This window comes from Pectinophora gossypiella, chromosome 5 (assembly GCF_024362695.1).
Source record: "Pectinophora gossypiella chromosome 5, ilPecGoss1.1, whole genome shotgun sequence".
Lineage (NCBI taxonomy): Eukaryota > Metazoa > Arthropoda > Insecta > Lepidoptera > Gelechiidae > Pectinophora > Pectinophora gossypiella.
In genome coordinates, this window is record NC_065408.1 from 12,478,162 (window position 1) to 12,503,242 (window position 25,081).

The following is a 25,081-nucleotide window of genomic DNA, read 5'->3' on the forward strand; positions in this document are numbered from 1 at the left end:
TTTACGGCTAATAGCCGGGACCAACGGTTTAACGTGCCCTCCGAAGCACGGAATCATCTTACTTTTTCGGACAATCAGGTGATTCAAGCCTGAAAAGTCCTTACCAAACAAAGGACAGTCTCACAAAGAGTAGTAGTACTTAATATTAATAAGAAGAGGGACAGTAGACCGCATAATACAAACATAATACAGGATAGTACCCGAAACAGAACCTTATTTTCTGATATATAGGATACGCCATATTTATTTTTTTTACACTTATTTATTTAGTTACAATGCAATGACAATAAAACTGGACATGTCTTCCATTACTGTAATAAAAGTTACTCTGTGCCATTTGGGTGCTGCCAGACAACCTTCCAAGTTTACAGGAATCACGTGATACCTCCCGAAAAACTTACAAACTACAAAAGGTAACTTGTAACAAACGAAAAACTGGTCTAAAAGAATTTTCAGAACAAAAAGACTTGCACCAATTAAGAATTAATTTATTTTAAGTGCAGTTTTCTCTCGACCATTATTGAGTGCAGAGCAGTCTAACAGGAAGCTCGATGAGGTGTGGGTACTTAGTTCATCTTGCGACGGATGGACCTCTGACTACCCCATTGGGATATAGGCGTGTTTATTTTCTTGCCTTATTAGTGACGTTGTTTTTAAAAAAGGTTCAATACGATCTACTCTGAACCAGTGAGAGTATATGAAAAGATTGATGAATGTGGAGGAAGCAAAAGCAATATGTCGATTGAAGCAAATGGAATCCTGTAGTATCTGCTTACCCCGGTGGGATATAGGCGTGAGTTTATGTGTATTAGTTACACCCGTTACCTACGTGATATCTTGCAGTCGCCTTTTTACTAAACAACGCCGTTTATTTCCGGTCAAATTAGACCAAAATGTGAGTGAAGATACCTACATAAATTACCATCCAGCTGAAAATCCTGGAAATAGTTTAAAACATGATTAAAAACAACATTTAAAAAGTCCAAATCGTGGAAAAAAAATTGTCGTAGTCAAAGGTCAAAAATGAGTTATTCGCGATTTTCACCAAAATGGTAAGTTTTATCTTAAAATTATACAAACGAAAAATTATAGATTATAATAATATCTTTGAAAGTCTAGATTGACCGGTCTCTTAGACATCAAAAAAGATGTCATCATCCATCATCCTTCGTAATTTTTTACACAAAATAAGACTTTCACAACGACAATATTCAATTTGTCAACGAAGCAGTACGAGTCAGAAGCAGGAACTAAATTTGGAAGGGTACGGGAGTGTCGTTAAGGGAATCCTGATTAATCTTAATTAATTTAATCAGGGCACAGAGACCTGCGGGACCCGCGTGCTGAGTGATGGGAGGTACAAACCTCACCTGCTAATTGTATAGGCCTTAAGCCTGCTTTAGACGCAACAAAATAAAATAAAGGACAATGCTCAAGAAAACCCCAGAAACGTAATGTTAACCAATCAACTTGAAACTCAAGTAAAGAGTTTATGTATACGATAACACGTGTGTTGCTCCTGGCCACCATTATTCAGTACACAATTTCTACTTACGTATATCAATGAATTATTTAGGATTTAGATTTAGATACCTAATCTCTACCTTCACGTGTAGGTACACCAATCAATACATCTTAGTAAGTATATCAGAACATTAAAAGAAAATGGCCCCGATTCCTGCAGACACCTCTTAATTTTATTTTAAGTTATAACCTGACATTTTATTATCCGCCGAAAAGGAAAGGGACGGGTGATTGACAACTGTTAATTTTAAAATGAATGAATAAGCCGGGTGAATAAAATAGGCATCTCGTTGGTATGCAACTCGTTTGACGTGTATTATCAACTTAATTCTGTCGGGTTATTGGCATGTATAAAAATTTGGGAGGGTTTTAAAATTTCTGATTGAAAATTGGCGTGTGTTCCATAAATTTTATGCCTACCGATTGTCCGTCGTTTCCTTTTCAGCGAATAAGAAAATGGCAGGTATAACTTAAAATAAAATTACTTAAATGGTGTCCACAGGAATCAGCACCAATGAATGTTAAAAGGGGTCCGGGCAGGGAGTATATCTCCCCAGGCGCGCCACCGTGAGTCTCAAAGATTATAGTAATCAAGCAATAAGGACCATAGAAAAAAGTACGAAAACTTTTCTTTACGAAGTATCACCTATGCCCCAATCTTGTTTATCTAAGCTTTAATGAGAAGTTTTTCTTTAAAAAACTAACCCAAGGAGGATTGCCGTTCTGTACGTATTATTCCTTATTCTATGCTGAAATGTCCAATGTCGACTGGACATTCCGTCGTTTAAGGGACACCTTATCTAACCAGCCAGACTCACGGACGTGTGTTTTATCTGGGACGTGCTGCGGTGGGTACAGTGACGTAATCAGGACATGGTACCGTTGAAATATACCCTTTTTTACAGGTCAACATGGAGGAAAGGAGATAATAATATGGCCGCCTTGTTAAAATTACAGTTTATTCTTATGTTATTCTTGTAAACCTCTAAACCTAGCTCAGCCGCTGATGGAGAGCGGTGAGTTGCCGTTCTATGCGTATCATGCCTTATTCTATGTTAGTAATACATTTTGTTGCAATTTTTTTTTTCAAGTATTTTTATACAATACTTATTATTTTTCCGTCTGTGAAGAATACTTCATTTCAGCACAACATTCAAATGTCGGTGTTTTGTTGTCAAGTGAGGCTGGTAGTTTTTGTGCCCACGAAACAATTGTATTACTCCACAAAAGTCATTTGTGAAGTTAAAGTTACAGCATATATTTTTAATTATACTACGTCAGAGACAAGAGAAAAGCTAAAAAATCTGCATTTTATTTTGTTATCCCAGAGCAGTTACAAAATTTCTATGTATCTTCAAAAAATTCAGAAGTGGCTTCGGGTTATCTTACCCATTGTCTCAAAAAAAATTACAATTATGAGTGAAAAGTAAGTATGTATTTTTTTTTAAAAGGATCAGAAAACATATTTTTTGTATTATTTTATTAACATTATTACTGTAATCAGTAATTACGCATTTATTACTTATTATTATCATACTTGTGACTTGTCTGCCCAACCATGTACGAGGATGACTATGTTTATTTCGTCTCTAATTTATTTATCAAGGTAGCACGTTCTAATCAGCTAGCTCAGCGGTGAAGAAAAACATCGTGAGAAAACCCACATTCCCGAGAAATGCATTTTCGGAGGTATGTGACCTGTATTGCGCAGGTTGGCAGGTCAGTCAAGCTTCTGTAAAAAACCGCACCTGTCAAATTTTCAGGTTAGGTAAGCGGACCCTGTGAAAAATGGGATAATGCTAGGGATAATTATAATCTAACTAACAAGCTTATAGTTGTGTATTCTTCAACTAGCATTCAATAAAAGTAGTTAATGATGAACACTATACACTACAAACTTTAATAACACGCCTACTACAAATGATATAGGTAACATACACTTTAAACTACAATTTGTAATCACATACGTAGGCTAATACTAATCACTTCGAATAAAAGCCAAATCCCTCTGGCCGCCCAAATCCCTCTCTATCACTCTCCCGTCACGCACAGGCGACAGATTCAACCATTGTGATCAAAGAGGAAAGTTAGCCATCAGTGGAATTGCTCTTGTATCAAGATTTCCTTTCCCTGTTTACTCAAACTAAGTTGATTGTAACTAGTATATATAACTAGTACAGATAGTATACTCCTGATGCACAGGCTTGAGTCTATTTTAGGCATCAGCTGAAATGATTATTTTGTAACTTGCTCTTCACTAATTTTGTAACTTCAACATTGTTGTTAAATGGCTTTGTGTGGAAATAAATTTTATTATTATTTTTATTATTATACTTTTGTAATGAAACACGGTATGTATGTAGTATGTTAGTAAGTATCTACGTAGATATAGGTATAAACAGGATAATATGAAGAAAAAGTATAAGTTTAAAAACTAAATACCGACAACGGAAAAATCACTCTCTAAAATGTCTGAAATTCTTCCGAATAGTGATGTTTCGAAGATGGCCGTGGTCGTATGCTGTGGTGAGCAAACTCTAAGGACAGATTAGAACATATCTGAGCAGTCATGTTATCAATTCGATGTAATTATCGAGTAAACAAGAAAACCCGCAAGTAAAAGTTAAGCTAGTAATATGTAAAGCTTTTCATTTGATACTGCACCCACTACCATTCGAAAAAAAATGTTGTCCTCGCTTTATGTCCTCTAGACGGCGCCACATTGAATTTAGCATGACGTTACATAGCCTATAACCACCGAACAATCAAGACGCTTCTAGTGACATATAATTTGTTAAATAATGGCCCCGATTCCTGCAGACACCGCCTAATTTTATTTTAAGTTATATCCGTCATTTTCATATCCGTCGAAAAGGAAAGGGACGGATGATTCACAGCTCTTAATTTTAGGAAGAATGAGTGAATGAATGAATAACCCGGGCGAATCAAAAGGTACGTCTCTGGTATGCAATCCGTTTGACGTGCTGTCTACTTAACTGTGTCGGGTTATTGACTGATGTAAAATTTTTAGACGGCTGGTTTAGATTTGTGCTTAAAATTGACGTGTGTTCCATAAATTTTATGCTTGTCGATTACCCGTCCCTTTCCTTTTCGGCGGATAAGAAAATGACAGATATAACTTAAAATAAAATTAGTTGGTATTTACAGGAATTAGCACCTCTGACAGGTAGTTTAGAAGTTAGGCTGGAACAGACATGTATACACACATACATACTTACATACACAGTGGTTACATACCACATAACATGTATCATAGTGTAGACGAGGCATAAAATTAACGTTATGTGTGTAGAGTCACACACACAAGCCAAATTCGTTACGATGTTCAGAAGATGGTTTACTTCTCTGATTGTAATTAACCTACGCATACAAACAGGCCCAAATAAACATACCATTTGTCCCAACGAGTGATTAACAGGTTCTTATCTCGCCACAGTTAGGTTTATTAGGGTCGGCGTGATGCCTCGGCCATTTTGAAGTTTGCTCACTTTGGGTAGTCAACTAAGATTTATCCCCTTTTCGTCCAGTGCGTCGACTATGAATTCGAAACCGTTTCTAGACTATTTTCTAACAGCCCTATCTCTCTAGAACACACCACCATGAAAGCGATACCAATAATATGTATGTAGTTGTATTTATAAAGAATACCTCATCTGGTTGCGCAACCAATTTGTTGCCAGCAACCGAATATTGAATAATTTCCCGCTGGTGCCACAACCATAGTGTCCTAGTACGATAAGGCTCTTATTGCCGTAATATTCATATAACTAGTCAAATCAGTTACTTTTTACTAAACGTCAAAACACGAAATGAAATGAAATTGTATGAAAAAGTCTCCTGTGACGTCATAGAAAAGTCACAAAATATCGCAATTATTATTACATTTTTGTTTATTTAATTAAATTCATAAATAAGTTAGATAGAAAAATGATTATTTTTGTCACCTTTAGATCTGTCTTTATTAAGTACTTAATCGGAATTTTATAATTTATCTTTGACCTAGGAAACTACCCAAAGTCTTTACAACGTGTGCCAACCATATTCAATTGTCATGAAAGTCAACCATACTCATATTATGTATGGACTCGCTCTGATAATAAAAGTAAGTTTTATTTATAATACCTATATAATTAATAATTATGCCTTGCTCTTTAGGTATTCTCCGGAATGTAAATGCCAAATATGATCAAAAGATAAAGTAATACAATCCTACGTTTAAGAGCACCTTCAGGACACAATTTACATTCTAAAATAACCGTAAAAGCAAAGGTTTGACTGTAAAGTCACGAGCAGAATGGTTACAGCACGAATCCGGAATTACAAAAAGATTATTAAAAATGTACAAATAGATTGTGTAACTCGTCCAAATGAGAAAAGATCCGCGAAATTACACCGTCTGGAAGCCCGTCGCATTAAATATTAAATTCTACCTGACTTGCCAACTCAAAATTCGACGGAATTCGTCGAGAAATTTAACGGAATTCGTCGGAACTTCGGCAATATAGCAAGCAATACTTACCACTGACAGTATAATTATGGAGGCCTTTGTACGTATTAATTTTCATTCGAATTATAAACTGCTAAAATAAACAAATTACATAACAAAATTTCTGACCTAGGTAATTGTTTAATATTTGAGCCCCATGATTCAGGGTATTCAGAAATAATTAAGTTTCCGAACATTAATTTTTATAATAATTCGCGCTAAAATGTGCCATCCAAAACTTATAAAGTAAGTTAGTACAATCAATCACCAAACAGCATCTGAGATTTCATTACTAAGTAACATCATTCTTAAAATATTAAGGTCCCTTTTACCTGAGCATTTCACGTTCGTTCCCTGAAACCATGTTGTCCCCAAGGGATCGCACTCGTAAAAAACTTTTGGACAGATTAAAAAGGATCACTGACGTAGCTTTGGGTCCCTGGAGTGTTGTGTATACGCTGGTTTTATCTCGACACGGGAGAATCGAGTTGCTCTTACAGATTCAAGTCTGAAGATATCAAGGATTTACTTAACGGAATTACAATAATTGTGTACTTATTAACGTAATTACTCCATTAGCCCCTGATCTGTCGAGATACCAAATAATAGAATGTACATTGTATAGAGATGCTGTGTCTTCCGAGAATCTTAAGGGTAAATTTTATTGTACTGTCGTATATATTTATTCTGTTAAGAAATACTTATTTCTTCATCCATAAAATAGAGAATGAAAATGAATAGATAATTGAAACAAATAGAAAGATGTACGTTGCTACACTTGCAAATTCATGAAATCGTTTATAAATAAAGTAAATAATAAAAGCACAGAGTATTAATAGTACAATCCATAACGACACTAAAATATCAGTTTTCACGGTATAGCGATAGGGTGTAAGTCACAACGACACAGCTCAAAATTTCGAGACAGATTTTAATCAGACTCAGTATTTTGTATGAGTGTACGACAAATGCTGACACAGACTTTATGTAACGACATTACAGGAGTTAATTTCACGGCTTTTTGGTTCTCTGTCAAGCACCAAAGATAGAAGGGGAAACGTAGATTAAAGTGAAGCTACGTGCACCGGTAATGTAGGGAAATAAATTTATCCCGAAACACGTTCCAGTCATATGTTTGGATGAAGATACTTCTCTAGATAGCGTTCGACGTGTCTTTGTCGGTAAAGGAAGCTTTAGGTAGCTTGATAAACGGGTTCACTACTGGAGCACACTCCGGACACGAGATATAAAACCATTGCCCTATCCCACTGACCACGGAGGCCGTTCGATGCAAAATACATAACAAGCTTGCAACCATATCTAAATTGAAGTATTCAGAGGTAGATAAGATAATTGCATTCCTGATGGCAAACCAACAGTGCAATCCGTCAATGTGTGACATTTATTAAATCGTCATTTTTTTTTCAGAGAGTAAAAACCAAATTAAAAATAACCTGTCAAAAACCTTCGATTCGAAAAATTTGTCAAATCCTATATTTCAGAAGTAATAATGAATTTATTACGTTTAGTACTTAATTAACCCGGAGTTTCCCAAAAGTGTGCTTTCAATTCGCCGTTACCTCAGAACTCAAGTAATTGAATGAAAAATCTCGCATATACATATACTTCACGTGCTCTTCAATTACTTGTGCAAATAAAATCTGTCGATGAGGGTCGTCGGCGTCAAGGCATGCAACGAAATAGAATTTTTATCCAACAACAAAATAAAAATCAATTTTCAAAACCATTAATTTTGACGTAAGTTCATTAGGAAGCTCACATTGATCGGTCGTCATCCCCCTAGCTTTATCCCGTTTTTCACAGGGTCAGCTTACCTAACCTGAAGATTCGACAGGTCCGGTTTTTACAGAAGCGACTGCCTGTCTGACCTTCCAACCCGCGAAGGGAAAACTAGCCCAATAAAGGTTAAGTCACATACCGACAGGTTCAAGGAAATACTTAAAACTAAAAGTGGACAAAGGCGGCCTTATAAGGTGATACTCAAGATTTTTCAATCTCATAACTACATTTTTTACATAGCACTAATTTAAAATAATTATGCAGGTACATACTTACTACGTAGGTACTAGCTTTTACCTGCGAAGTAAGAATTTCGGAATAAATATTTTCTTATTTCATACATTTTACAACGCGATTCTTCCATTGTAGGGTTTAGTTTTTTTATTTTTTTATTTATTTTAAACTTATATAAGTAACCTTATTAGAGCAATTACATAAGCGAACGCTTTAACCAAAATATTTAAGTACTTAATGTTTCCTACGCACATGAAAATAAATAGGTCAATAAGTACCTAAAGTAAATAACGTTATAAGTTCTTATGAATATATTGTGACGGATTAACAATATCACATCGCATAAACAAACTCAGCAACCAGAGACTTCTGGAATGTCATCGTAAATTCTTCCTTTTAGCGTCATCCTTTTCTGTTGCATAGCAGCGTCCTTGTTTTTCTTTACTAGAATGGTCACGAAGATTCCACTCGAGATTATTCGAGAAAATAATTCTAAAACGAGACCGTAGGGTATATAAGGAGTGGGAAGAGCAAGGAGAGCCTGTTCCGCCGCCTTGCTGGAGACGCTCACCGGGCCTCCCTGAACAGGGTCCCACCTGGTGGGCTGACTCGCCGGCGGCAAAACCGGACTCGACCGGGCTCACGGAGGGGCGAGTTTCGCCCACCGTAGCCCACCCCCGTGCCCCGCCCGTATTCGCGAGCGGCGAGAGCCGCTACACCAAGGGGGCATAGCCCGTGACGACAACCCACGATGGAGAGCCAGTTCAGTTTCTAAAGCGATCGGAGCAAGAAGAAGAAGTGAAAAAGTGAAAGTGAAGAAAAAGTGAAATACAGTGTTTAAAGCAGTGTAAAGTGCAGTGTCAAGTGCAGTGTTAAGCGCAGTGTTAGTGCAGTGCTAGTATCGCGTTTGGTACTGTGTTAAAGTGACGGTGACGGAGTTATACCGCGGAGCCCTGTGCGGAAGCTGTACCGTGTGAATAGTGAATAAATTCGTTTCTCCTTGGACTCAGTGAGTTTCCTTCCAATCCCGAAACCCACTTCCGTAACAATATTTTTAACCGTCACGTCATACACACAATCCCTATAAATTCACAGCGTGAAAATAATTAATTAATTCGCCAAAGCAAAGGTATTACGTGTAAAATCTCAACGTAAGTTCGGTCTACCGAAATCTCGTTACGCGGCCGTTTTAAGTAGGTACATGCGCGCGCGATTATTAAAGGAATATAATTAATTTTCTTAGGTATATTATTTTCCTTAACAATGTCATTCACACAGTTTCGCTTGTTATTTGGTTAGTTACATATTTTCTGTCGCAGTCGGGTTGCATAATCCGTATACGTACGGTCACCAGCATTAGTATGTATACACTTTGGTACCATGTCACATTAACTTTTTTGACAAATTGAACTGTAAGTCTCACTAAATGTCAAATATTTTAGTGTGACGGAGTCCTAAAGTGGGTACATTATATTGCTCATGACCATGTCTGTACTAGCTTATGATAATTTCGACGAACATCCTTTTTGCCACATTGTTTATTTTTATTCTATAATATGTATTCTATTCTATAAAGCGTATATTTACTTGTTGTTAATAATTAACTTCACTCAATTTGTTAAATAAATAAATTTAATATATTTTCCTTTCCAGTCGACTCCGTGCGACAAACTCTATAAATATTTAAGGCTTCAAACCCATGTTCCGAGGGTACTTGTAGTTTCACGATCTGTCCCACACAACGCGGATAACGACATTATCTACCTCTGTAATGGCCCGCTTATGTACTTTTAAGCTTGTACAGGGTTGAACTCAAAAAATACAATGTTTAATATTATGCTATCGTTGCGGTATAAAATACAATACACATAGAGGCCGTATTCCAAAACACTTTATACCTCGTTTTACACCTTGGCTAAGGCCTCAGGATCAAAACATTTTTACCCACATACTTACAATAAACATAAATATTCCCTTCAATTTTAATGTTAATCAAAAATAAAAATAGAGGCTACAGCCTTCATTAAGGATCTGGGGCGTAGGTTAAGAGAGAGGGGGCCCGATACGCGTGCGGGCTCTTTCTTGGTGCAAAGGTTTTCCATCGCCATACAACGTGGTAATGCGGTGAGTGTAATGGGGACCTTTGCGTCTGATACAACTCGGGGGGGATTGTAGGCACGTAAGGTCTTGAATTGTTAATTCATAATAAATAAAATAAAATAAATATTATTTATAATTATATTAATATTTAATTTGTAATTGTATTAAAATAAAAATTCAAAATTATTTATTTCGGAATACTTAATTTTAAATTAAAATAAAATAAAAGTAATAAGTAATCGTTGAGTTTTGTCAGGGACCAAGGGAAACGAGGGGTTTGAGAGATAGGGGGCATGATCCACGCTCTGGGTCATTTCTGGTTCAGCGCATCTCTCTGGCCATACAGCGAGGGATCGCTGCCAGTTCTTCTTCTTATCGTGTGGGTTGTGAGGTGGAATACCAACCTCATCAACCCTGCTGTCAGGGTTATGATTGACTCAATCAGATTGAGCCGTCAAAGGCCCCTGTCATGGCTCATGTAAAGATTACTCACTTACATCAGTAAATAGTAACCGGGACCAATGGCTTAACGTGCCTTCTTACACGGATCATCTTACTTTCGGACAATCAGGTGAACAGCTTGTAATGCCCTAACCACACTAAGGATCACAAAGTGATTTTTGTTATATGTCCCCACCGGGATTCGAACCTCGGGCCGCCGAATCGTGAGTATGCCAGTTTAACGCGTAGGTTATGGTAAGGGATGGACTTTTTGAGTAATATTGACGAAGCTTGTTGCTGATAAGGTTTATTCTTTGACGAGGCTTGTGTGAATTTCATTGACTGCTTAGAATTACATTTTTGACGAAGCCAGTGGTGCTAGGCCACCTCTATTTTTTTAATCAATAAACATATTCTTATTTGATCTAAAAACAAACTAAATTATTTACGGTGTGGAGCTGCATCCAGCACTGCAGAAGTGAAGAGTACCACTGCCCAGAAAACACTCTCAAGCTGTTGGTGCTAGATTGAACACGCCAGCGCTGAAGGACTGCGTTTTCTTATGATGGCCGAGAAACCATCAACCGAAGAGTGCGGACATTCCGGACATACGCACTCCGGTATCACATTTCAGTGTGTTAATACATTCACGGGTCGCAACACAGCTGGTACCATTTACCTGGCGGCTTAACGAGTATCGATAATAATATATTTCCTAATACCTTCATACGAGTATTAGTCCCTTGAGAATAAAGCTACCAATCACATAAGCCGTATTGTGGTTACCTTCTTTATATAGCCTAACTAGGTCACTTTTGGCAACACTAACACGCGCATGCGCGAGTCGTTAATGAAGGAAACAACAGGAAATGAAAAGGGACAACAGGAACGCGGCGTCACGAGCGGCGCTAACGACCGCTTCTCGACTGACTCCGCTGCCGCCGCGCTTGTGCGCATTGTCCGTTTAACGCTGTCGGTACTGTACTTTTCAGTAAAATACAATTTTTATAGTTCACTGACTCGTTTCAATTATCAACACTAGCCTATCTAGTCACTAAATCGAATATGTTCACAGTACAATAGCAAAAAATAACATACTTAGTTGTAAAGTTTGCAATTAGTATAATTACGTAACGAATACTTTGTAGAGGTATATTTATACATAAGTAGGTATCCAATGGTGCCGATTCCCCCTATTCCCAGTTGTCTTACCAGTTGAACTACTGGGAATTTCCTTTTGTTTTACTGGTAAGTCTAGATGGGTACAAAATTCCCAGTGGTCTCACCAGTAAGTCTATTGGGAAGGAAATTCCCAGTAGTTCCAGTGGTTATTCTACTCGGTATGACTACTAGGAATAAGGGGCCGATTCCTATAGACACCATCTAATTTTATTTTAAGTTATACCTGTCATTTTCTTATCCGCTGAAAAGGAAAGGGACGGGCAATCGACAGGCATAAAATGTATGGAACGCACGTCAATTTTAGGCAGGAATTTTGAAAACCCTTCCTTTGATGCCTATTTTATTCGCCCAGATTATTCATTATTTTAAAAATTAACAGTTGTCAATCATGCGTCCCATTCCTTTTCGGTGGATAAGAAAATGACGGATATAAAATTAGGAAGTGTCTGCAGGACTCGGGGCCGTTACTATTTCTGTAGGTATTGTAAGTTCTTTGTGCTCAATAAAATGTAAGATAACATAAGGTCACGACTGTATCCCTTTGGGTGGTGGTCAGAGATACATCCAAAGGACGATGCAAGATGAACGAAGTAGGTACCCACACCACATCGAATCAAAATCGTTAGCGTGACCTATGATGGTATATTCCCAACTATGAAATATTAAAAGCTCGCAAATTCTTCTGTCAGTTAACGCGGCTCTGAGTCCGCCTCATGTCCTTAGCACAGTGTAAATACCAGTATAACAGCAGCGTCGTAAAAATATGCCATTTCTCAAGAGCATTGATCTACTGTTTAGTTCTTAGCACTTGTTTTGTGCAAAAAGTAATAGACAAATCTATATTTTTAAATATTTTTATCTATTTAATATATTGATATTTTTTTGTTATGGGTGCCTGCTAATATTTGATTATTATTCAAAGGTGCAAGTTCGAATTCTGATTTTGACTTTGTATCTGGAAATTACAGGCTGATCGCTTGATTGTCCGAAAGTATGATGATCCGTGCTTCGAAAGGCAATTTTAGCCGTTCGTCCCGGTTACTACTTAACTGTAAGTAATCGTTACATGAACCATGTCAGGGGCCTTTGGTGGCTTAATAGTAACCCTGACACCAGAGTTGATGAGGTTGGTAATTCACCTCACAACCCTATAGAAGATGTTGGTCTAACATAATGCTCAGTGAAACATGGGTACGTCATCTTCATGGGTATGTATTATAGAATAGTAGAAAAGTACATATTTATACGTAGTATTATGTACAATGAAAAAAATAATTAAATGAGATTTGTGATACGGGTTTAAGTGGTAGAGTTGGAAGAGGAAGGCTCAGGCGTACATTCACACTTTGGAACCCTATCGCACTATCATATTTGACATTTAATGAGACTTACGGTATAATTTGTCAAAAAAGTTAATGTGACGTAGTTTCAAAGTGTATACATATCTCGTGACCGTTCACACCCTGATCAGAACCAGGATGTTTTATAGAACAAGAGTACACTAAACTGGCGAGCATGGATGATAAGATCAATATTGTACCACATATCTGACGAATGAATTATTATATTATGAATCAATGAATGAATGAAGTCTTTGATGAAAGTCGAAGAACCGAAAGTGTGTCAGGATCGTAGGTAGTAAGTAGGTATAATTTCATGGTCTATGTCTACCCCAGCGGGAAATAGGCGTTAACTTATATATATGTACGCAGTAATAATTGAATAGAAGTGTTCAAGTCTTTCTACATAGTTGCTTCACCGATTATATACTCCCCTTATTCCTTTAGTCCCGCCTGTCATCTTGCTGCCGAATTTACGCACATAATTCCGCGGAAGATTACAAGGAATTGGGGCTAAATGGGGATTCGGCTTTGTTATGAAAATTTGCATCGAATTTCACACGAAGAAAGCAAACATTGACGGGAGGTCTAGATGGAAGGTCAACGTGCTCTTGGACATGTTTCTTAGTGTTAGTCCAATGTAACTATCCTAATTTTTATCGTTGAATTGTTGGGCTTAGATATGCCTGCTCTAGATAATTTAGTTGAAGATATTTATAACCATAAGTTATACCTTTCTTCTTAGCTCTATCGTGAGAGTTGGAAAATTATGGGAATCTTATTGTAAAAACGTATACATTGCCCCTTAAAAGATTTAGTAATCTTATGTAATCGACTGACTTGTAAAGCAAGTTTATTTTTATTCCTGGTATTAACAATGTGCCGGTCGCTATTTTTTGCAAATAATCCTATATGTGTTTTTACATAAATTAAGTTTTCAAAGATATATTGTGATGCCAAAGTTAAAATATTAATTTCTTTAAATTTATTTCTGAGTGACATCTTGGGTCCCAATTTGTAAATCGCCCGAATGGCTCGCTTTTGCAGAACAAAAATGCTGTTCATATCTGCAGCATGACCCCATAGCAAGATGCCGTACGACATTAGACTGTGGAAGTAGGCAAAATAAACTAATCGCGCGGTTTCTACATCGGTTATTAAACATATTTTTTTGACCGCGAATGCTGCTGAGCTAAGCCTTTTGGACAACTTATCAATATGAAGACTCCATTGCAGCTTAGCGTCCAAAGTAATTCCCAAAAATATAGCAGTATCCGTGAGGTCCAATTCCTTATTTTTTACAATAATAGAATCGAGTGGCCTACTAACATTCGATAACGTAAAATAAACATATTTTGTTTTATTTTCATTAAGTAGCAGGTTGTTTACAGTAAACCAATCCACTACCTCTGAAATGGCATTGTTTACATCGTCAAAGGAATCTTGTCGTCTCTTTACTTTAAAAAGTAAGGAGGTATCATCTGCAAACAGCACCACCTCATGTTTTACAAGACTAGATAGGTCGTTTATGTAAACTAGGAATAGAAATTTACACGTACTTGTGAGTAACTTGTAGTTTATGAACGTGTAGACTTGTAAGTTTTGATAAAAACAGCACACGTCGTGATCACGTATTATGGTCTGTTCAGACAAAAGAAGTTTACAAGTTCGATACTTGCGGTAAGTTTGTAGTTTCTACTTAGTAAAGTTAGGTCAGATACCGTTAATGCTGTACCGTCGGTGAAAAGTAATACAACTCGAGTTGTATCACTTTTGAGTTATTAGCACACACTTCATGTTCAAAAAATTCTCTTTCTTTCTGTCTAATTCTCGTAACTGTAGCTATTATAAATACGGAGATAATTTTTGTGTTTAGTGATATAAGTACTGTTTGTGAAGGATTCATGCTGTTATAACACGTGTAACATAATTCATCTTAACTTGCATTAAAGTGAAATGAAGATTTTCACTAAATATTTTGGTGTAAGTAAATACAACTCAACATATATTAAAATACACGCAATCCTTGAATTCTCACAGTCCGTGTTTAATGATATAATTTTAGTTGTAACATCAAACACCAAATTTATTTTTTTGTGAAAAGTAATATAAATTAATATATATCAAAATATTTCAGAAAATACGATCTTAGATATCAATAACGTGTCGTGTATAATGATACATACAAGTTCGATGCCATGCGCCACCAGTGTGTATCCTAGGGTGACCTCCGCATAAACCTGTCTATGGGAAGACATTTTGTCTAGAGCCACAGCAAACCATATCTGATCCGCATTGCGAATGGGTATAGGTTAAGTTAGTACTTCAGACCAAACCGTGTTTTTTCTCTTTCTGCTATAACCACCTTGTTGTACTTAATTACAGTACCTCAATAAGTTGTGGGTCCTGATCATGGCGTCGTTATCACCATGGCAGGGTTAGTCAAGAGGTATTTGAGATTTGTCATAACTGTCGTTAGTCTCCTTCCCTTAGCTCGAAGCATAGCTGTTTTACATAGTTTTCTTGATTACATGCAGGTTAAGCGGTGGCAGATTGAACGCTGCCTTCATTGCTAAGGAGGTTGTAGACGTGAAAATAATGGCTCCAAATATTATCGAGCTCCAATTAATATGCAAGCCATTCAATACACGCTGGTTAGATCTTTTATGCAAGCGCCGGTAGTGGTATTTTTGAACCTACACAGCCGTAGATGACAGCTCGGCATCGGCAGCATCGGGATCTGCCACATCTTCTCAAGAGAAGATTACCAGTTTCTCAAACACGTTGAATGGTGTAAATTTGTCGAGCTTTCTCATTTTTATAAAGGGAATAACTGCTCTGAACTCTTGAGCACCACCAGTAATATTTGTTTTCTGTATTTTGATTACATAAGAGAGAATTACGCACAGGACTGTGAAAAATGGAAAGAGGAAGGGGAGGCTTTTGCCCAGCAGTGGGATCTTGTAGGATAGATTAGATTAGAATAAATAATTGGCAACACCACGGGCACAACCCCTTAATTAAACCAGGTCACAAAGTTTGTAAAGATCCCAGGAGGTATTTGAGCTTCTGAAAGGATTTAGTTGGCTTACATAGTCAATAAAAGCACGCATAATGGACCACTTATGTTTATGCGGAAAACTGAGCCCATTAAAATAACATTACATATGGGACATTCGAGTATTCATTGAGTCAAGTCAGGGGCCTATGGCGGCTCAGTTATAACCCTGACACCAGGGTTAATGGGGTTGGTAATTCACCTCACAATCCACACGATAGAAGAAGAAGAAGATGGGACATTTGCCCATATATGTTGTGCCGACCCCACCTAGAGTGAGATAAGGGCAGGAGGATGATGATGATATAGTGGGAAGTTTGCCCACTTCACAATAGTGGTCCATACGCGAGGATACGCGGAAAGTCCCCCACGTGTGCTTACGTGTAGAGTTTTGCGGAAACGAGCTCATTTAGCTTAACCATAACAAACCATGGTCCATGGTGGTCATGGTCATGGTCTGAGGATAGCCCTGTGTAACCTATAGGTTTGGAGGTGAACCAATGATCTTCATTTTCACTACCTATTCTCATCGTCGACATTGATTCGACTCCGTTTATCGTTCTGTCAATGTTGCGGGCTACCATTAGACCGGGAATTTTGATAATTCGAAATATCGAATTTTACTTTACTTTAGGGGATTTTGATTGTGGAATGAGTTGTGATCTTTTAAATAGTTTCAGCAAGAAAGAAGTAACACTTACCGGTTTGTGTGATTTTGGTTTAAAAGTACGTAGGTACATCACCTTTATCTCCAGGCCATACTGCCAGGCTAGCCCGAAACATTCCTAATGACCAGTCTTAATATGATTCCTCTTACCTTCATTTGTTAGGGATGGAAATATTATCATAATTGAATTTGTAAGATTTTGACTGCAAAAATGAACCAAAAGTGGTTTTGATTAGGGGCGTAGTGTAGTGGACAAAATGTGTTTGTAGTGGGCAGCAGTGGTGGTTTTGACCGGTTATTTATGAGTTTTGAGAGTAAAATCATAACAAAAATATCTTATTATCGCCACCTTACACTATATATACGTGTACCATCTTTATATGTATTTATTATTAGAAATTCGTAAAAACATGTATCATTTTACACAATAAAACCGAAAAAATAAGTCATGTTAAACCACTTGACACAAATTCGTTACAGTTTATCGTTTGTGTCAATTGATATAAGTTACGTTTCTTTACTTTTTAAAGAAAATAAATAGAATTTTGCCTTTCTACAACATTATGAAATAAACTTTCTTCCAAGACATTTTGTTTTTTGTAAAATAAGACTGTAAAATTAATAATTGAAATATGATATATCAACGATGACTTTTTTATAGTTATGTGTGTAAAAAGGTATAAGTAGACTTGTATCAATTTACACAATATAAAAGTTGGTGTCAACTGATACATGTAATTTATTTTAATCCTCTACCATTTCTGTTTAGGTTCTAAATATAACTAAATATTAGAAAAGAAACCTTCCATCATCACCTATCGACACATCTAACTTCTGTTCCATTATTCCTTATAAGTCGCGAGCTAGAATATTTTTAACTTTAAACTCGATTTTCTCAAAACTTGAATTTTGGACTTGTATTACTTTTCACCGACGGTACAAATGGTCCGATTCTGGCAAGCACCAACTTTATTTGCCCGTTCTAAAAGTAGCCCGCCGTAGCCGTTCTAGTAGTAGTAGTTTGTTTGCTTTTGTTTTTCTCCAGTATTTTACAATATCGAAATTGAGGACCTCCCAGTAAGCAATTTAATATGCTCGTGTCGCGAGTGACCACGCTGCTTCCGAGGGTTACAATATATAAAACTTAAAAATAAAATAAAGTGAAAATAAAAACAAAAAGTGAAATGAAAACAAATATTATGTCTGCTATCTATAAAATTAAAAGGTTGAACGAAGAAAAATCTGTACAGCGCCATCTATATTGTTTTAGAAGAACGTTGCCTGAAAAGCCCCTCATTATTATTGTAAGAGAGTGGTGACACTAGTTTAAGAGCCATGAAACTAAATAATCAAAAAAAAATATAAAAAAACCGACTTCAAGCGCATAACTAAAAAGCAATAAATTCGCTCACTAGAATGTTTATGCTATGTTTATTTTGTATCGTTGTTGGGAAAAGGTACTTTTAAGTTTTTTTTTTTTTTGAAGCCCTTAAGTAAATTAAAGACAAAAAAAAAGTTTTTTTAATTTATTTATATATAAGTATATCCTAAATCTAAGTACAGTCATGAGCATTTTTCCTCCAAGGTAGACAATAATATGGAAGGTTTCTTATAAACAAGCCAGGGGAAAGGTAAGAATGACCGCCAATTACAGAAGTATTACCGAATTGTAATTGCTATAGCAGTCTTTTACGATCTAAGTGAAACAATTACGTCCAGCCAACACACATAACGTAGAATTACAATTCGGTAATACTTCTGTAATTGGCGGTAATTCTTACCTTTTCCTGACTTGCTTATAAGGGACCTTCCTCACTGCACGATGGGATATCGCATGTATATACGATTTTAAGGTAAAAAAGGCAATATCAGACCACACGAAACAAACAGTTCGACATTTGAACTATTTTTGTGACTTCATAACTCATTATTTTCACACACACATAAACATTATGAAAATTAGTAAAAAGTATAATGTATAATAAATAGGTGAGATGAGATAGTAACCTATAATATATCATAAATATACTAAATACGTCCCAGTGCTGAGGACACTACGGACGGGTCTCCCCTCAATCAACCGGAGGGGTATGGAGCTTACTCCAGCAAGCTGCTCCAGTGCGGTGCGGTACAACCCAAAACATATATTATGTATAATTATAATAATACTCTTATATTTAAGTTTATGCAAATGTTCACAAATTGTCACTAGTTTCGATATCGCACAAATTGCATCGTCCCGTGAGGAAGTTCGCTAATAAAGGGAATTTATCGCGCTTATATATAATTCCTGGGGTCTAATCAAGCAGGTGTTATAAACGTCTGTGGAGTTATATAATTGCTTACGGGGAGTTATTGGGGAATGAGAACTTTAATTGGCTTAATGCTTTGTTGAATGAGAACGGGATTATTACTAGATCGGAGATTGTGAGGAGTGAGTGAGAACCTAGAAATATAAGGAGGTGCCTACAGTTAATATTTCTCACCTACGCCTCTTTTTTCCACCGGGGTAAGCAGAGACTGTGGAATTCCATTTGCTTCCGTCCTCACACATTTCATACACGCACACCGGTTCAGAGTAGATCGCACTAAACCTTTTCTAAGGACATCTCCAATTTGGTCAATGTGCATTTTATTTGCTTGTGAGAGAAAATGAAATAAAAAGCCGGTTAAGTGTGAGTACATATAAAACACCTCTACTAACGAGATGTAGAGCAGCGTGGTGGATGTGCAGCATAGGTACCCCCTTATAGAGTCACCATCAACCATAAAGTTGCCATGCATTGTATGCCTTAGAGAGTCACGCCACTTTGTACCAACAATGACATAGCCATAACTCTAGTGCATAACTTATATCTTGCTTAGACATAATTTTAATGCATAACATTTATCCAGTCTTATACTGCCCCCCAAGATAAAGGTTTATTCCCAATTTGGGAGCCATAGAATATCACTGTGCGTTTTTAGATAAACTAAAAGCTACTAATGTTAGATGTTGTTTCTTCTCTTCTTTTTGGGAAATTATATTTTTATTTTTTTATTTAGGGAAGGCTTGTACCCAACAGTAGAACATTTATAGGCTGTTTATGTTATATATATTTTGCTCTTCGCTACTTATATTATAATACGATTTGTCGTTTTGTTTGCATTGAATAAAGTCAAAAACTTTTACTTATGTAAAAACAATAGATACTATCTAGGTTTAATCAACCTGACCTGTCTGTCTGTGCTGCCTGTCTGGAAGATACAACGTCACTGAAACTGCGAGCAAGCCTGCATGAAATGGGATTGTGTTACACAACAACCTACCATCAATTAAGGCCACTGGGGTTTGACTAGACCGTCGATTGGGGATTGAAAATGACCTCAATGTATGTGTGTGTGTGTGTATGCGTGCGTGCGTGCGTGCGTGCGTGCGTGCGTGCGTGCGTGCGTGCGTGCGTGCGTGCGTGCGTGCGTGCGTGCGTGCGTGCGTGCGTGTGTGTGTGTGTGTGTGTGTGTATGTGTGTGTGTACACACATCACATTAAATTTAGAAATAAAGATCACTGTGTTGTGCCAACCTACTTTTAAGCAATTTTAAAAAGAAAGAGGTTATGAATTTGACCTATTATGTATAATATACGTTTATGTATACGTATATGTTATTATTAATATTGTTGGAATTACATAATATTCGTACTTATATTTTACTCCATGAGGGCTTCTCAATACGTACGCCAAATTTCATAGGTGTATGTATGTTTGTTTGTCCACGTATTACTCAGAAACTACAATTTAGGTATACTTAACCACATAAATTCACGAAAAACCATTTCGCTAGACAAAGCCGCAAGCTAGCTCCATTGTTCATCGTAATTCTTTGCTAACCAACTACACATTTCATCTCTAAATCGGCTTATCTGTAGTGGAGCTGACTTCACGGTTGATCCGTACATTTTTTTCCGAAATTAATTTTCCAGCTCCTCTAAACCCCAGACTGCCTTTAAGCCTCCTCCGTTGATTGTGCGGTAAGCTCCCTAAGCCAGTTACGGATTAAGGAGATTCGCCAATTTTCGGGGTTACAATGAGAATTTTTAATTTTTCGGCTCTGCCCTTTTCTGTTATTCATCAGTGTTCCTTTTGATTTGCAATCAACGCTCGAAGACATTTTCTTTGAATTTTTTTCTTTGATTAGTTTTCCGACTGATGTTCCTGCTCTGAAATTTATGAGAGAAGAATAAAATGTTTCGCGAATATTTTTAATATTATGTTGTATATCGGTTCACCATGTCCCTAGCATTAACCCGTTATTTACAGGGTCCGCTTATTTAACCTAAAGATTTGACAGGTCCGATTTTTTATAGAAGCGACTGCCTGTTTGACCTTTCAACCCACGGAGGGAAAACCAGCCCAATACAGGTTACATACCTCCGAAAATTTATGATCTAATCATGAATTCGAAAACAAATTCGACAATCATTGGTTTAGGCCTGTGCTGGATTCGAACCTGCGACCTCAAAGTGAGAGACAAGAGTTCTACCAACTGGGCTACCACGGCTCGGAGGTTGTTATATCGGTTGTTAGAGAATAATTCGGTCCATCATATCTATCCCAAGACACCGTGCCAAAATTGGCTCCAAGCTGTATTCGGATGCTTGCGGCTTTGCCTATCTTTAAGGATTACAGGTAAGAGTTTATGTATGAGAAATTTAATTCTTAACGCCTACAATAAACGTTCTCGGAAAACCTTTACTCGTGAATGAAACTTTTAATATTACGTCTGTGGTACGGTCTGGAATTCGTAACACAAATATCAAGGAATAAACGAAACATAAATCATTCACGTCATAATTCGTGAACAAAATGGAAACAGCGACATAGAATAAGGAATAATACTACGAGCGGGTAGCCATTTGAAATTCCAAAACCTTGACAGAATATTTTTTTATAACTATGTCGGTTCACCAACTTGCTTCTCAAAAGGGGAGCTCCGGTTCAAATCCCGTTACCGGACTTGCACCAATTAATTATTAATTTATGCTAAGTGCAGTTTTCACTAACAAAGTTGCCTCGACCATCATAGACGGCGACACGGGTCATCTATCACGTTGGTCTAACAGACCAACAAAGCTCGGTGAGGTGTAAGTACTTAGTATCTCTGGCTGCCTCAATTGGGATATAGTCGAAAGATTCTGTTTCACGCCTAACTGAGCACCCTCAGGCCTGTTGTCTTAAATTTTGTACCGGGTGAGAGTCCTCAGCGCTCTCCGTTTGTTCGGCCAAGTAGTTAACGCCAATGCAAATCTACAATAAATCACGTCAAAAAAAAGTTACATACATAAATAGCCTGTATATGTCCCACTGCTGGGCACAGGCCTCCCCTCAATCAACCGGAGGGGGTATGGAGCATACTCCACCACGCTGCTCCACTGCGGGTTGGTGGAGGTATTTTTACGGCTAATAGCCGGGACCAACCGAAGCACGGAATCAACTTATTTTTTTCAAACAATAAGGTGCTTCAAGCCTTTAATGTCCTTACCAAACAAAGGACGGTCTCACAAAGTGATTTTGACAATGTCCCCATCGGGAGTCAACCCTGGACCTCCAGATCGTGAGCCTAACCCTCTAACCACTGGACCACGGAGGCTGTTGTAGTATGGAACATAATCTACGAAAAATATTTTTTTTATATTTGTTTACCTTTGTTTGTTTAATTATAAAACGTTAAACGTTTGTACGTTTCCCCTTTTTCAAACAACCGACCGCCATTTTCCTGTCATTCCTCAATCCTCTCTTCTCTCTCGCTCACTCCTCGCTCTCTCTTTCTCACACCTTTACGTTACGTTTCATTCAGCCTGCCAGTCATTTTACGTCAGTTTGCCGTTAAAAGACGCAAAATGTGTACAACGTCAGAAATCACATTACATAAATACCTTTAAAATATATAAGTACATAAAAATGTGATTAATGATCAATCAAACAGGCGCTTAAACTTTGGCAATTTCCAAGTTGAATCGTTAGGAAAAGTGGGTCGTTTTCGTTATCGAGAAAGGAAAAGCGGAATAGTCCAATTCAGATAGAAATCAAGTAGACACGGCTACTAAGCAGTTACTCAGGTAATCAATTACAAGTTGGTAATCCATTAGATAGTAGATAGCCTCTACTAATACTAGCTAACCAACTTGTCTTATTAGGTCCAGTGATAACGTTGTTAATCTTTATTTATCGTCGAAACATCACACGTAGAATCTTCTCACAAAGACAGTACATATAACACACACACAGAGACACACACACAGACACATACATACACACGCAGACACACACAGACAAACACAGACACACACAGACAAACACAGACATACACAGACACACACACATACACGCACACACACACATATATATACACATATAAAGAGAGACTGATGCTACCCACCTCCCGTCTAGCTCTGCACACCATCAGCCTACTAGTTATGTCATTCAAAATATATAACCACCTTCCTGATACTATTAAAAATGAAACCAACGGAAATTATTTTATAAAACAACTAAAGCTACTACTTATCACTAAAAGCTATTACACAGTTAATGATTATACAGGGTGTTAGTAACATCGTAACGAATACTCAGAGGGATGATTCAGACCATGATTCTGAGTTAATATCAAGTGGAATTTTCCGTCGCAAAATTCATGTTATTTTTTTTTTTTTTATTATTTTCAATTCTATACTTTTGCGATGGAAAATTCCACTTGATATTAACTCAAAATAATCAACTGAACCATCCCCCTCAGTATTCGTTACGATGTCACTTACGTCCCACACAAGTACATACGGTAGCCATACAAGTAGGTATGGGTGTTAGTGACACCGTAACGAATACTGAGGGGGATGGTTCAGACCATGACTCTGAGTTGATATCAAGTGGAATTTTCAGTCTGAATATTCCTGAAAATTTATGTGTTTTTTTTAATTATTTTCAATTCCATACTTTTGCGACGGAAAATTCCACTTGATATCATCTCAGAATCATGGCCTCAATCACCCCTCAAAGTTTTCGTTACGATGTCACTAACACCCTGTATAAATGATAAATTAAAATGAATATTTTTAATAACATTTTATAAATTAAATCATAATAAACATATAAAACAATACTTAAAAATATAAGTGCAATTTAATATTGTTAATATAAATTGTATCACTGACTAATAATTAAGTATGTTGTCCTCTCTACCAGTTGCAGTGCCCTTACCGGGTCCACGTTGATACTATAATACTTACTTCTGTATTTTTATAACACCACAATTTGTACGTGGTCGCAATAAAACATTTCTATTTCTATATCATATTTTCTTTTTATTTTGGTGCAATAAAGTATATTTGTATTTGTACACAGTGTTAGTGACACTGTAATTAAATAATTTTTAGAACGTCTAATATATTGTTCTAAAAACAATGGTCATACACGCACGTCGGTTCAGAGCATATCGTACTGAACCTTTTCTAAGGACATCTCCAATTTCGTCAACGTAATTCGTAAGAAGTGTTTAGGCTACTAGCCCGGGACCAATGGCTTAACATGCCTTCCGAAGCACGGAATCATTTTACTTTTTCAGAAGTTAAAGAGATTCCGCCTGCAATGTCCTATCTAAACAAAGGACAGTCTCACAAATTTTCTAGTGTCCCCATCAGGAACCGAACCCGGACTTCCAGATCGTAACCCCAATTCTCTAACCACTATACCACGGAAGGTGTAAATTCAATCAATCTGTCAATAATACTTTATTGCACAACGATATATACAAAGGACATAAACATACGAATAAAAAATAAGCACAATAGGTGGCCTAAATAATAATAGGCAATTCAATGCAAGAAAAAATGAAAGCTCATATCGTAGATATCACTAAACGTACTATACTAGGTACAATACTCGGTCCAGTACAGTCATGAGCAATATCATGTACTCACTTTAGAACCCTGTCGCACTATCATAATATATTTGACATTTAATGATACTTACGGTTTAATAAAAAAGTTAATGTGACATGGTTTCAAAGTGTATACATATTAGTACTCGTGACCGTGCTAGTACATTGCCTATCGGGTGATCACAGGCAATTAATTAAAAGTTTCTACTCAGCCCTGGGTAACTTCCTTATCGCTTTATGCACTAGAACGAAGCAATTGATAAACACAGCACGTTCTAAACTTGCTTTATTGCTTCCTTGGCTAAGCAGTACTT